The sequence below is a fragment of the Enhydra lutris genome, unplaced genomic scaffold (assembly GCF_002288905.1).
Source record: "Enhydra lutris kenyoni isolate GAN:26980312 unplaced genomic scaffold, ASM228890v2 scaffoldscaffold32, whole genome shotgun sequence".
Taxonomy (NCBI): domain Eukaryota; kingdom Metazoa; phylum Chordata; class Mammalia; order Carnivora; family Mustelidae; genus Enhydra; species Enhydra lutris.
The window spans coordinates 11,632,682-11,646,135 of NW_019154116.1; the positions used below are offsets into that span (position 1 = coordinate 11,632,682).

Sequence of the window (13,454 nt, forward strand, 5' to 3'; positions counted from 1 at the left end):
TCAAACCGCTCCAGTTTTAGGTTGTGACAAACCAAAATCTGGACAGGAAATTTTAGATACATGTTCATAAAGTGAAGGCATAAAATTCAAACGCATTGAAGGGAGTTGAGAGCATCCTGTTTATCTCAGACATCCTCTAAATATTGAAATTAATAATATCAATTATGGATATTACAGATTTTTGTGTATTTCAAATAGATATAAGATAAAGAATAAAACATCAAGGTATGTTTGATTTTAAACCTGAATTGGCACTTTTTAAAAACGGAATGGCCAGATAGTAAGTCTTTCAAGCTCTGTGGACCACAGGGCGGGTCTCCAGGGCAGCCGCTCAGCTCCGTAGGTGAAACGTGGAAGCAGTATTTATAGAGAAGGGGCTTGGCTGCGTTCAGTGAGCCTTCACTTGCAGACGGTGGCAGAGGCCTGGGCTTGGCCCGCAGGCCCTCGTTGGTCAGGCCCTTCCTGCAGTATTGTTTCAAAGCTTGGGAAGAGAGAATGTCTCTCTTTACTACTTTTTAATAAAATGAAACTGTAAAATATTAGCAGACAATGTCTCGGAACCTGTTCCAGGAGTTTAGGTTTTGGGGGTGGTGTAATTTTGACCACCTTGGAACAGTCCAAATAATCAGGCCTGTTTTGATCTTTTCCGGTACATTTCAGAAGACAGCATTCTAAGCTGGGCTCCGTGGTTCTTCTCTTCCTTTGCGGCGGTGGCTCTTAACTCCATCAGCCACAGCTCCTCTGCTGATAAAGTGTTGTATAATGCTCGGTGTACTGTCCCATAATGTAATTAGCACCTAATTAAATCAAAACTAACAGAAGAAATGAGAGAAACCTAATTTACAAACATTTGTTTGACCACTAGCTCGTGGTCCTGGAAGTGCTGATCTCCTTGGAGAATGTCAATCTGTAAACCACCTGGGAGTCCTTCATTGACAGTCTTGCTGTGGAAAAGAAAGGTCAGCAGAAGCCCTGCGAACTCTTTCCTAAGCACAGAGAAGTGCTCGTGAGCTTGTGGACTTGCGGCCGGTCCTGGGATCATGCTTTGGTGGAAGCACTCTGGGAGAGGGAGCACCTGACATATCATCTCCACGGATGGGATATCCCGTCCATAGAAGCCTACTGCGGCCGGTGTGTTGTGTTGGTGCCTCAGGTGCCATGAGCCCAATTGCTGCTGGTGACGGGATTTTCTGAAGTGAACAGTTCTTGGAACATTTCCAAGCCAAAGTAGATTTCCTCCATTTACAAGATCGTTTCTCTCCTGAAAAATGTAGTGTATAGAAACTGTGCCAAAAATTTGTTTCTGTTTATGCATAAAATGCAGTTTGGTTCTAAGCTCAGGATTTTGAATTCCTTGAATATCTGACAAGACACTGGAAAATCAGGCAAGATGCTTAATGGAGCGTGTGTGCTGGGGCTGTTGCATGCGAGGTCTGTCCGGCATTCCTGGCCCTCATCCTCCAGAGGCCAGTCATGTTCCCCGAATCACTGTGACAATTACAAATGCCCGCACGGACTTCTGATACAAATAGAACAAAGGAGCATCAGGTGAGGCTCCGGGGAGGGTGTTAAGCACGTGGTTAAGTGTGCAGACTGACACTTGTCTGTGCTCTGATCGTGCAGACGGAGTGCAGGGTGTGAGCGGAGCGGCTCGAGGTCCACCCCACCTTTCTCTGAGCTCCTGAGTGCTTTTTCTGGAATCTCCTCTCTCTTTATTTCTTATATTCTCCTTTTCTACCTTTTCCTTACTGCTCCCCACCTCCCATTTTACTTGGTCATTTCTCTGGGTATGATTCTCTAAGGTAATGTTTCTTAGCTTGATGTTCCAGCAAACTGCTGAGTCTAATCATTTGTCATGTGTGGTGAGAATCATCTATCACTGTAACTATTAAAACACTGAAATTTGCAGTATACGTTTTCCTATACCACTTGGCTGGTTTTGGTTTTTGTGTTTTCCCAGAGCTGGAGAGAAAGTGGTAAAGTTAAGGCTCACGCATAGCATAATTCTACAAGTGAGCCACATCAGTACCTTTCACACGACGTTTCCTGAGGATTAAATTTGCAAGACCGTGCTTCCAGATGACTTGCATTGCAGTGCTCACCAAATGTGTTTAGTGGTCATTGTTACAAAGAAGAGAAAAGCAAAGAATAGTTTCTCATATTTACTGTTGTTTGGAATTTCAACAGTCCAAAGGTGCAGAAATTTGCTTTGCTTCCGTAGTTCTGTCTCTCACTTTGTGATCCCACTACATTTGGCTCGAACATGCTGAAGAGGCCCATTTTTCCAGTAACGGCCCCCTGTCCTTCCCATCCCCCGATCTGTGGGCAGGGGGCGGGTGGGGACCCTTGGATGATCTGTGGATGCCAGAAAGCGTATGTTGGAAGGAATGCTGTTACTAGTGTTATGTCCGAACCAAGAAAGAGTTAAAGTTATATTTTATGAACGAACTTTGGCAATTTTCAGTTGACTTTTATGAATTTCACAGTTGAGCAGTAATGAGTCATAATCACTCTTCAATTTTCTCAAGCCAGAGAGTAGATGTATTTTGTTCCTAGACCCTTCAGGCTATAAGTGAAGGGGAGAAAACTTTCCCTCGGGGTTAAGTAGAAAGTCTGTTAACACCTGTTCCCGGGCCTGCCTTGCTCTCGGAGCCGGCCGCCTTCTCAGTGACTCTTCTTCCTTTCCCCTCTGCAGGGACAGAGAGCTATTTACCAGCTTCCTTCTCTGCTCTTATTAGTTTAATTGAATAATGTGGTTAGAACATAAAGTATGCAACAGCAAAATGTGTTATTATGGTCAGTTATTTAAAACTTGTGTTAAGCAAAGTTACCGAAATTATATATTGTAGAGTCATAATAGGATCCTTTCTGATCTTGGGGACTTGAACTCCTTTGGACAGTCTTATACAGGCATAAAACAGTGACTGATTTCTTTTTTTCTATTTTGTTTAAGAGATGGGGAGGGAGGAGAGTGAGCGAGACACAGGGAGACTCCCAAGCAGGCTCCATGGCCCCACCGTGGAGCTCCATCTCAAAGCCCCGGGATCGTGACCTGAGCCGAATTCAACAGTCAGACACTTTACCAACTGAGCCACCTAGGCATCCCCGATTTTGTTTTTAATAACAGTAGTCCACCCTGCCCCCCCCGCCCCCCTTCTGTGAGGAATACGATCCAGGACCCTTGGCCTCTGAAACCATGGATGGGACTAACCTGCATATATACCGTATTTTTTCCTGTATATACGTACTTGAGATAAAGTTTAATTTCTAAGTGAGGCACAGTAAAAGATTGATGATAGAGTAGAACAGTTACAGCGGTCACTGTAATACAAGTTATGTGAATGTGGTCTCTCTCATAACACCTTGCTGTGCTGTACCGTTCTCTTGCTGTGACATGGTGTCATGCCTGTGCAATGAGGTGACGCGAGGTGAGCGACGCAGGCGCTGTGACGTAGCCTTGGCTACTGTTGACCTTCCCGCAGCGTGCAGGAGGAGGGTCATGGATTCCGGACGGTGGTTGACCGTGGGGAACTAACACTGCAGGTAAGGGGGGCCTTCTGTATCTTGTCATGCGATCATAGGTCCCTGAAGGAGTCAGGGGGAGGCAAATACTTGTTGAGAATCTACATGTACAAGTTCATTCAGGTGAAGACTCTGGTCTTGTGGGTGTTCTTGTCTTGCTGAGAACATCAGGACTTAATTACAACAGCAGCGGCCACTGCCAGCAGCTCCTGTGAGAAACACGACCTGAGTTACTCGTCCAGGCCTCCTGATGGTCCTGCTGAGGCGCATCTTCTTACTCACCTTTGGTGGTGCTGGAGGCCAGAGACGACGGGTGCTGAGTGGTTGCCAGGGTCACATGGCAGGTGGGGCCAGAGTGTGTATCTGCCTCCATTCTTCTGCACTGCGTGTTTCTGCCAAACTAGGCTGCTCTCCGTTCCTTGAATGAGGCCGGCCCACTTGTTTCTGGCTTGAGTGAACCTGTTCTTCTTCACTCCCAGCCCCCTACCCCATACAGATAGGCATTCCCTGCTCCCCTGCACTGTCTTTGTGCCCCCCCCCGCTTCTGCAGTGTGTCCCCTAAACTTCCTGTAACCCCAGCTTCACACTCGATCGCATTTGTGGTTTTAGTTGTATGGCCTCTTGCAATATACTTAGGTCCATTCTAAGCTCCATGAAGGCAGGAGGAGCTGTCCGTCATCACGGCCCAGCATGACATGTGACATGGTGGGTACTCAAGAAATATTTATTAAATGGATATACAAACGTTTGTTCCCTATGTGCCACACAAAGTAGAAAGCGAGAGATGCTCTGAGAGACTCTGCATCTTTTGAGCTGTGGGAAACACTTTAAAAAAAAACAGCATACTAAATGAGTTAAAAAAATTGAGTCTAGGGGCACCTGAGTGGCTCAGTTGGTTAAGTGTCTGCCTTCGGCTCAGGTCATGATCCCCGGGCCCTGGGATCGAGCCCCGCTTCGGGCTCCGGCTCAGTGGGGAGCCTGCTTCTCCCTCTGCCTCTGCTGCTGCTCCCCTGCTTGCGCTCATTCTCTGTTAAAAATAAAATCTTCTTAAAAATTGAGTATTTATTTTCAACATGTGTTTGTTTACTTAATGCTCTATATTACAAAAAGTCATAAAATTGGAACTTTAAAAAGGATGAAAAAATTTTAAAAACCTGGCGTTGCTAGTATTTTTTTCTGTTTGTCAAAGGATCACCTTGTGTAGGGGACCTACCCCACTTCCACCTGGGGGCTCTGGGGGCGCTTCCTGGGGGCAGACAGCCACTAAATAAGCCTCAGCACCTGCTGGGATTGGCCGTGGGCTGAGCAGAGTGCGGAGTAGGATGTGCTGGGCTCGGGAGGGTCATGGCAGGCGGTTGCACGTCAAGTATGATGATCCAGGACTAGGGGGATCGTAGAAAATAAAATTCATCCCAAAGGCTGGGGCTGGGCTGGGATTGTGGTCTGACAGCATTTGGTGTGTAAGACGTCACCATCTGGCAGTGACAGCTTATTGAGTTCTTGAGGAAGCAGGTAACTGACCCCCCTCAAAAACTATTTACTCATAGTTTTCCTTCCCTCTATTGTCTCTGAATGTAGCAGACATAATGTTCCTTTGATTCTATCCCTTCTTAAGCTCCTGGTTAATTTTCCCCTCCTCTGTACCACATCCACCTGAAGATTTGCTCCCTGTCATTATCCCTGAAAACGCCGACGAGGTTCCTGTGTGAAGAAGGTACAGGGACACGGTGCCACAGACTGCTGGAAGCCCGGGGAGAATACTGGTAGCTTCGGAGGTGGGATGAATGGCAGAGGATAAAAAAAAACTACAATTCTATGGATGAGCTGGGTGATGGGTAGGGGACCAGGCAGTTGTGACCTTAGAAGCTGGTGGCCGGCCCAGTGGACGGGGAGACGCTGATTGCTTGGCTAATCTGTGGGTAGGGTGGTGGCTGCCTTGGCTTGTCTAACCTGGTGTCCTGTGGAGATGCCGGCGATGCTGGTGAACAGCCTGATGCTCGGTGGGGGCGGGGGGCCCCCAGGAGCCAGTTCTGGAATCTCAGTGCCTGTCTGTCTGGAGGAAGGTTTAGACCACGATTAGGTGGAGGGAAAATGTGTTGAGAGCTGTACTTAGAGAATCGGTATGTAAAACTGTGACGAGTACCTGTAAGTACAAGGGGACGCGCTGTAACGACTGTAGATTGTGATGATGCGGAAAGTGTTTCAGTCTCCTTCGCAGAAGCAGATGTCTCAGCCTCCTAAGAGGAATGTATGACTTTACCACATGTGGTCATTTAACAGGGGCGTGGGGCATTTTAAAAAGTGCTTGTATTGTAAAAAGATCTGAAGTGACTATTTGAAAAAAATTTTGATCTAATCTACAAAGCTAGACGATTTTCAAGGAATGTGATACCAAATGTTGATAAGGAAAGATGATTTTGCTTTAGGTTAAAATACACTGTTTTTCTTTTTAAATGATTTGAATAAAAAGTGTAAAAGGGATATTACTTTGCCCTAAATTACATTCCAGTAATTTGGAAGATTTGCACTAAGTAACATATTAATAAAGACTTTAAGAACATGTCTTCTTTTTGAGGAAACTGTGATCTATTAAAGAATGAAAGGGTAAATGGTATCTCTGCAAAACCAAAACAAAATATTACCCATTCTTCATAATATATTCAGACTGTAGGGGGAAACCCAGGATGAGTATTTTGCTACTTGTAAAATATTTCAGATAATTTTTGATACTTTAAAAGTTTATTTCAAGCATCATATAATGCAGTCTAATTCATTTGTACAAACTAACACATTCTAGAAATAGATCAGACCTTTAAAAAAAAAAAGTCAGGCTCTGGGTTGAGTAAAACAAAAAGAAACAAAAATGCTCCAAAAATCACAGAAGACCTGGATTTGATTATCGCTTCCTGGCTGTACTGTCCTGAGTAAAAGGTGATTTCGTTTCTTTGACCCCCGAGTCCCTGGTTTCTAAAGTATAGACCAGGGATACCTGGATGACCGAGTTAAGTGTCTGCCTTCAGCTCAGGTCATGATCCCAGGGTTCTGGGACCGAGGCGCATGTCCGGCTCCCTGCTCAGCGTGGACCCTGCTTCTCCCTCTGGTGGGTCTGCTGCTCTGCCTACTTGTGTGTGCACTGCACGCTCTCTCTCTCTCTCTCTCTCTCTCTGTCAAATAAATAAATAACATCTTTAAAAAAAAAAGTGTAGACCATAAATGTATAAAAAATAAATGTATCTTATAGTCTGGGTTTAGTCAATGGGTGAGCTAATTGGGTTTGGAAAATGCTTTAAGAACTGTAAGGAACTATATAAAGTGTTAATAGTTTTAACAGTTTAAAGGTGAGATATTGGCCAGTGATGTTTCTGCTAGATCCAAAGGTGATTTAATTTACATAAAATGAAAATCTAGAAAAATGAAAGCTTTTTCTTCCAAAGCCAAAATAATAAACTATGAATGAAATTTAGCACTTAATGTATACTCATTCTAATCAATAAACATGTATTTGTAGAATGAGTTCACTGGCAAGTCATCAAAAGCTTTTGGGTAAGGATGCAGGGTTTTTTGTGGTTTTACTGATAAACTATGCATTTTTGATGAAACCTAAAACTTACAACTGTGGAGTCAGCCAGCTGACCTGGTTGGTTAGACGGATGACCTATTTGACAAATGATTTATTATGAATGAGGCGAACCTAATTTTATTGAGCTGTTGGTTCCTTAGGGTGAAAGGCCCGATCATATGGAATTATGGTGGTTTGGCCCTTCACAAGGCAGTATGATAAAGCTTTTTAAATTCTTTTTCCCAGAACATCAAAAGCCCCCCCCCCAACTAAAAATTTAATGGTGACTGAAGGTATTTCCTTTAAATGTATTCAAAATCTTAAAATGCTTGCATTTTTTATACAGTGACCAAAAATCCTTTTGTGGAAAAAATTTTTGTCTTAATTATAAAATATGTGTTTTTATTCTTCAAGCCTTAGTCTTGTAGTGGATTGTTTGCCAAGGCAGAGATGAGGAATACTTAGAGAGCTGTCTCTCTTTGTATTCAGGACACCAGACTGAACTGCTGGGATCAGGAGTGGATTAACTTAGAAGGTACGCACTTACTGCCCAGAGGAGTCTCTGACAGAGCTGTAATAAACATTAATACGGTTAGAATTACTGAATACACCCAAACCTTGTGTCCATTTAGGAGAGACGAAATAATCATACTGCCTCTATTCAGAATGACCTCTTCCTCCCTTCCATACGAATATTTTTAATAATCATTTATGGCATGTTTTATGTAGTATGTTTTTGAAACATTTCTCAACAACTTTTTTGGGTCAGCTTTGTTGAGATATAACTGATCTAGTGTGAAAATCACCCATTTACAGTGTGTGATTCAGTGGCTTGTTAGTATGTTCACAGAGTGGTACAACCATCACGGCAGTTAGTTAATTTTGGAATGTCTTCACCAGAAAGAGCCCCACACCCCTTAACCTTCATCTCTCCAAACATCTGACTTTTTCTGGTCCCATGCATCCTAAGCCACTCTTTTTCTCTACAGATTGGCCTACAAAACAACCTGTTTTTCTAACCTGAGAAAGATATTCACAGACTTTCTAGGCCCGTCTGCTTTGGCACTGTGTGCGGTGACTTGATGTACCTTTATAAACATCTGGGAGAGGACTGGGACCTCCTGCCTGCCTTCTTGTCACATTACAGAGTCCTTTTCCCTCTGACAGTATCTGGGAGTTCTTTCGCTTTCCTTTGGTACTAATGTGGTTGTCGATGCAGTGGCTGAAGGACTAGGTCTGGTGATGCTGTGGGGCTGTTGTCGTGTGGTGTGACTGCTGTCTTGTGGTGTGATGTGGCCTTGACGGGGAGAGGCTTGCGTGTTGCTCTGAACACCCGAGGTCGACTGACGGGTCCATCAGAGATGTGCACGCACACGCAGTGCACACACCTGCTGCTACCAGCAGTTGTTGCGTGGAAACCAGCAGTTGTAGTCTTGACACAGATGGCCGTGACCGCGACACATTCAAGTATGAGCCAGCAAGCCCTCTGCACGGCCACTGAGTTCGCACACCAGCACGGCGTTTAAAATGCCTGATGCCCCAGCTCAGCAGCTTCCTCTCCTCTCAGTACACCTGTTGACTGAGAGAGAATTACGTGGCCAGTAGTACTGGTCAGGTCTTGATAACTGGGTGTTAAACAGGGAGACTGGTTACGAGCTAAACGAAAACCTACTTGTCTAGTTTTAACTTAGAGCTGGCTACTATTTGAAGTAGAGTTTATGGCCCAGTGATTTGTAGTCTTTCTTAGCAGTAGTGTTATTATTATTATTTATTGGACAAAATTACCTTTAAAAATGTTACTGTAAGTGGTTAATACAGCTACTAATCCTGTCCAGCCTGTGATCGACCTTAGCGACACAGGATATGTTTTCCTTTTCCATCTGCGGTGAAGTTTTAAGTTGGTCGTAATGTTCGGATGAAGTCAGATACCATATTTATGTTGCAGAAGTAGAGTTTGGGTCAGATTTCTTTCAACAGTGGGCATGCAGTAGATTTTAATAGGAGTAGAAGTTAGAAAAAATGCACAGTGGTCTTATTTTTGGAGGAGTATGGCCAGTGCTGGAGGTGAATTGATTACCTGCGTCCTGGGAAGGACTTTCTGTAAGAAGGTAATTAGCTGGTGAAAAATGCTGATTCAAAATTTTTCATTAAGTGGCTCTTTACTTTAAAACACGTATAATAATGTCAGTGACACAATCTGGCCTCTATTGCACAATGCAGTGGGAGGTAAACTTGAAGCCCAGTATCTGTTGTACCGTGTTTGTGACCCTGATTCCCAGTGTCAGTGCTCTGTCACCCTACATGGGCTCGAGTGTGGGCATGTTGCCTTCCACCACCCCTCATGGTGCAGACTTCTTTTCCCCAGTAAATCTGTACAGTACTCTAAATGTGCTTTCTATTCCTTATGATTTTCTTAATTTTTTTTCTATAAGTCATTTTATTGTGAGAATACAGTACACTCGACATACACAAAATATGCGTAATCACCTGTGTGTCTTCTCGGTTCCCAGTCAACCGCAGACTATTAGCAGTTAAGTTTTTGGAGAGCCAGAAGTAGTTGTACTTGAACTTTTGACTGTGTAAGAGTCAGTGCCCCTGACCCTGTGCTTAAGGGACACCTGTATGTAAATGGCATTCTGACATCCTGTGTCTATATGTTTGTTTTTGAGAGAAGGTCTCACAGTTATTTTGTAATGTTCTATTCTGGTGAGTGATGTAGACCTCTTCCAATCTCTACGCTCCCTTCCCCAGGCCTTTCTGGGTGGTTCTGAGTGCTCTTCGATAGGCTACTGGTGATTCCTCCTCCTATACTGAGTTGGAGTGTACAGAATGAGAACTTTATGTAGTAATTCAGTCTGCAGTGAAGCCCTTTATGCATCCGGAAGTGTGGGTCGCTGGTCTTTTTCCCGAAAAGGTCTATGCAAGCACAGCAGTACAGAGTTGCAGTGTTCATTCCTGCCCGGATACCCCCAAGCCCCTGGACATGCAGAGATAACTCCCCTGCAGCAAATAAGCATGGACCTGACGTGTGTTCCCTAGGTGCTTGCCTGGGAGCTGACTTCCCTGTTGAAGCCTCACGACCTTATCACACGCCCCATCCCATCCCACACGGGGGCCACCCCGCTGCAGATCCGCATTCTGATCTGGTTGAGCAAACTAAAAAAATCGACTTCTTGCCACGATTGTCTGTCTTCATATTTTGTGGAGGGGATAATACAGGAACATAAATGACGATGAGATTCATACAGGAGTACCTGGTTCAGTTCTCTGGATGCTGAGCGATGGCTGAAGTACTGCAGAGGGTCCACGAGGAGAGCATTTCCTCCCAGGTATTCGGAAAGGCTTCATGAAGTTAGAGGCTGGCCTTCAAAGAAGGATGCTCTGGGAGAGAGGGGAGGGTGATAGGAGCAGAAGGACTATTTTCTCAATTTTGAAGTAATTCACACATAATTTGCAGATCGTTTGAGAGTATTCCATCACTCCAGCTAGAATGTTACCAAGGTTTTCCCCTCTCCAGTGGTTCCTTCCTAAACTCTTTGCCTTTTTTTGCAACCTAAAGTTTGCTGTTTTTCAGGATCTTGTCTTGGTCTGTGAGTAATAGATTTTAAAATAATAAAACAGTTAATAGGAATCATGCAGATGTCTGGAATAAGGCTTTAGAAACTAAGTGAAGCTTGAAGTTTGTTTGCTTTCATGAATGCAGTGTGGTTACATTGGTTTATTCTAACAGATACATGATTTCTGAAGATGGGATCAGTTATTATCTACTGGGGTAAATGAAGAAAAAGGGGTTCTTGGTGGTAAGAAGATTGGGAACAGCTGATGTGTTTATGCAAAAATCACTGTAAAATTTTAGCTAAGCTGTTAATGTGAGGCTATCCCCCTTCCCCTTTTTTACATGCCAGCAGATTTTCATTCTCCTCACTCCTTCCCTTGCTCTGAACACTTGCATTTAAGCATTATCAGCATTAAAAACATATTTGGGAGGAAATCCAAGCCAAGCATCTGTTAGCCAGCCAGACATTTTCCAAAACCCTTTCAGCTGCAAACAGTGGCTCTGCGCACTGGGTGCTTCTGCTGCACGCTTTCCGGCCGTGCGTGTGTGGGGCGGCTTTTCAGACGAGAGAGAAGACTAACTTTTCACCTAAGTTGTGGAAAACAAGCCCCCCAGTTATCAGTATCTGATGAGATTCTGCAGTTCTCTTAATTGGTTTGAATTTGAAAAGATATTAAAATGTGAATTTTTCTCCCTGCTTTTTTGTTTTTACAGTCAAGATGGGATTTCTTCATTAAAGCTATTGGCAAAACCCATTTGGGAATATAATATGATAAAAGTTTGAAATTTACATTATGTTCTCAGGAATTGTGAAACAGCAGTTTTTAAGAGTAGTTCTTGGATCCTAGAGTGTTCTGATTAAAGTATTGGTGATAGTTGTGGTTTTTTTGTTTGTTCGTTTTGAAAAAAGCAATGCATTTCAGGAAGTTGAAAGGAACAAAAATGCCACTTGGATTCTTTCTTCGTTATCAGTGTCAGAATGAAGGACCTCCACGCGGCCCCAGCTTATTTTCAGTGAAGGCTGCTAAAACAGTTTGAGGGTTTATTCAAAGAGTATTTCCTAAATACTTTTCCTTCATATTAACTTAGAAATGCAGGCCTTGTTTCGGGCCTCTTGTATTCAGATTCATAGTATGTAGTTATCTTTTGAATGTTATAAATTTGCCTTGTATAGTAGTTGGGAATTAAATGATACTGACTTAGGGAAACCAGGTAGAAGTTACGGAGTTGGTAGATGATTTTGTAATCTTTTAGTAATCATTTAGTGTGATCGTAAAAATCCGTACGTAGTTGAACAAGTATTCAGGATTTTTTGATACCACGGGAGCAAGCTGAGAGGAAATGGAATCAGGTGCCGGTCCCTGCTTAGACTATGTGCCTTTAAAAGGTTTTTCATTAAGGTTTTCTTTGAAACTTGATTTGTATTAGAGACTGATTTTTATATCGTGCATTCAGAGAAATCTTCAGCTCTAAAACTCTGATTTTAGCATTCTTCACATTTTATTTCATCATTTTAAATAGCATAATTTGGAGAAGGCAAAGCAGTAACGAGTAAAACATGTATCTGCTCATTCAGTGTTCTTGTTTCCTCTTATCCCAGACGTGGTCTGATTGTATTTCCTTCTTGCTGTGCCTGTTAGGGTCTGCCCTGCCTCTCAGGGCCAAATGTGGGATAAATTATATTCGTGTGAAGCTTGGAATACTTTTTGTAGCAGTTCTGTGCATTTGAGTGCCGTAATTTTTACTAAAATTACAAGTAAGTTACGTTGTAGGGCATCGTGCTGAAGACAATGACGAGGGTACCAGAGCCACGTAGGCTGCTTCGCCTGCGCCAGACACTGGTGTAAACTCTTGATTGTCCTCCCTGTGGTGCTGCGCGGTGCGTGTACTGTTTACAGGTACGGAGACTGAGAAACAGACACTTGAAGGGACTCAGCAAGGCCGCAAGGCTGCTGAGAAGCAAAGCCCCCCTTGGAACGCACGCGGTTGTCCTACTCCTGTGCTCGTGCTGCCCTTGGACCTGATGTTTTCAGCCGACTGAGAGAAAGTTGTTCTCCCCATTGTGTTAACAGGACCTTGGGATCAGAATATATGCATCTCTGGGTATAATGAAGAGATGCTAGATCTTTATCTTTTCTCAACCTGCTCCTCTGTACACAGAGTGGAGGTCATTAACAAAGGAGACCAAACCAGTGCAAGTCTGAGGTCTGTTTTTCCGATTTTAAAAATATTATTGACATTAATGCAGTTTTCCCCTTGAGTTTTCATGGGAAGAAGATAAAGTGGTGTCCGCCAGGCATTGAGAAGTTTCTGCTTCACTCTTTTTCCCAAGTGAATGTTATATTCACTTGGGAAAAGATAATAACGTGGGGACTTTTTTAACCTACCTTTGCTTGCTTGAAGTCAACCAGTCCTTAAGTTCCCACCATAGTGTGCATCATTGAAGAATAAACTAGAAATGAGAAACACAGTCCCCACCCTCTGTAAACTCTGTCTGTCCTTGGGGAGGTAGATGACGGGCAAACCTCCCAACGCCTGGTCAGTGAGTGAGTTCTAGCAGAGGGGACGCGGGCGGTGCTGAGCCCCTGGGTCACAGCAGCACCAGGCAGGTGTTGGCCGGACATGGTCTTCTCAGCCCCCAGGGAGGAGCTCAGTGGGAGCTCAGGAGGAGTGCTGAGCGGAGACTTAGGGGCACTCTGGCCCCGACGACGCCAAGCTCTTTCTCTGGGGCTTCGGGCTTCTCTCTGTCGGAGTTTCTGGCAGTGTTTTGGTTGGGTGTTTTGGGTGTTGGTGTGTTTGTCCTGCCTCAGCCTGGGC

The 13,454-nt window shown here is 43.9% G+C and overlaps 1 protein-coding gene across 2 annotated transcripts in view; it reads left to right on the top strand.

The window, feature by feature from the left end:
* LOC111153393 (trio Rho guanine nucleotide exchange factor) overlaps positions 1 to 13,454 on the top strand; it is a 355,850-nt gene that overhangs the window by 78,752 nt on the left and 263,644 nt on the right. The window lies entirely within an intron of this gene.